We start from the raw sequence: 1,930 nt of genomic DNA, 5'->3' as shown, positions 1-1,930 counted from the left end.
ATAATACCAACAGATGCATGAGGGAGGTTTCCAAATAAGTTTTCATCACAAAATTTCATCGTTATATCGCTTGATCATGACTTTTCTTCAAAACTCTGTTTTGAAGAAAATCGTCATTTTGTCCTTTGTAATAAATATGTGATTTTTCAAAGTTTTTAGTCACAAAATGATTCAGGCACCGCTTTTGAAGAAAATCGTCGTTTTGTCCTTTGTAATAAATATGTGATTTTTCAAAGTTTTTAGTCACAAAATGTTTCAGGCACCGCCTTGATCCTTTGCCGAAGTTCCAGCCATCCATTCCCTACAAAAGAAGACCAAGAAGTCCATCATCGGTCTGAAAATCATAAAGGAAGCCAAACAGAGTTAGAGTGAAGTGTCAAAGGTTTCAAAACTTGCAAAAGTGGGTGCGCCCAAATCAAAACTCAAAATCCTTGTCATAAGAGATATGTTTGTGTTCCAAGAATCCAATTTCACCCCAAGATACATCAGCAACACCAAGATAAATCATCGAGGAGCGAAGAAAACACGTTGAAGGCCAAAAATGTATTGCAGTTGCAAAGCGCGACGCATAGGCTGAGTGTCGCGGTGCATTGGTGAGGTGCGGCACACTGGGCCTCAACATTCAGTGTGGTTTTACATAGGCACGACGCACTGGTGAGGCGCGGTGCATACAGCCAGAGGCCTGAAACTGCTCACAATTCCTCCAAATTGCCACTAACTCGCACGGATTTGCCAGGAAAATTCAAGATCAAGTTCCTCAAAGTCTATTGATTAGGAGGAGTGAAAAGTGGAGGTTGATGTAGAGGAACTTGCAGAGTATGATGTTGGCACAGTAATGAAGCATAAAGTAGAAGCTTCAGGAAGTAGTTCTCGGCTTTTGAAACAGAAACATTACACGGAGAATGGGTCTTTTAGCAAGATACCTACAAAAATTTATCCAAACATATTCAAGTTCCTCTCTCCAGAAGACCTAACTAATTGTGCATTAGCGTGTCGGTTCATGAGGGCTGCAGCATCAGAAGAATCTCTTTGGAAGCGATTGTATTGCATAAGGTGGGGTTTACCTGAGTCAGACCATGGAAAATTGCGAGAATGTGCTTGGAAGAAACTCTATATTGAGCGTGACACGGTAGACACGATGGAATTTGTTCAAGGTTGTCCCATTGAATTTCAGGAGTACTACATACAAATGCAAGCAGCCAAACGCAGTTACGCTCCTCATCGTTCAATGTTGAAGGATGATATCATGATTCCTGATACAACAGTGGGTGATCAAATTAATCAGTTGAAGCAACATCATGGTTTGCCTGATGTTTTCACAGGTGCCCATGTATGCTCTAGAAGTACATGCACATACTCTCAAAATTGGTGACATTTTTCTATGTGAAAAAAATAGGATTTGTGCATGTGTGTGATCATACATGCCAAGAAACAGTGGTAGATGCAGCCAATCAACTTTTAGTCTGCCTTATTTCTGGTCGTTGTTCTGACAAGTGGATTTCCACTGCAGAAGAGGAAGTTGATCCTGGATATCAACAAGCTGATTATGCTGCAGCGGATGAAGCAGAGCCATTGACAGGTGATGGGCAACTTGGGGCTCTAGTTGGCTTCATCTATACCCTATTCTCTCTAGTTTATTGCCAAATCCAAAATCGTACTTGTTTCTCCATGTTGTTGCCTGGGCCTTCTTCACAGTCATTAAGATAATCAAGATCTACCTAAACATTAACCAGGTATTCTTCAGAACAGTCTCCAGAGAATCACAGATACAAGTTGCGTGGCCCATCTTCCACTGAAGCTCCTTGCAAACAATTCTTTGTCTCAACTCTGCCAGTCAAAGTATCCATTTCATTCCAGACTTCTCCTGACTAGGGCAAGATATCAATAAGTAGCCTATATTTTCTTCTTCTCCTTATGCATGCACGCGCAT

The 1,930-nt window shown here is 41.2% G+C and overlaps 1 pseudogene; it reads left to right on the top strand.

Annotated features, from left to right (window-relative positions):
• Nucleotides 1–786: 786 nt before the first annotated feature.
• On the top strand, nucleotides 787–1,707 carry LOC149208602 (F-box protein SKIP31 pseudogene; annotated as a pseudogene).
• The last annotated feature ends 223 nt before the right edge of the window (nucleotides 1,708–1,930 follow it).

Source organism: Pinus tabuliformis, chromosome 1_2 (assembly GCF_031772625.1).
Source record: "Pinus tabuliformis cultivar Carrire ecotype Pingquan chromosome 1_2, CPIR1, whole genome shotgun sequence".
In the NCBI taxonomy this organism is placed as follows: Eukaryota; Viridiplantae; Streptophyta; class Pinopsida; order Pinales; family Pinaceae; genus Pinus; species Pinus tabuliformis.
The sequence above is the reverse complement of the archived record's forward strand: the minus strand, read 5'-3'. Positions and strand labels throughout refer to the sequence as shown.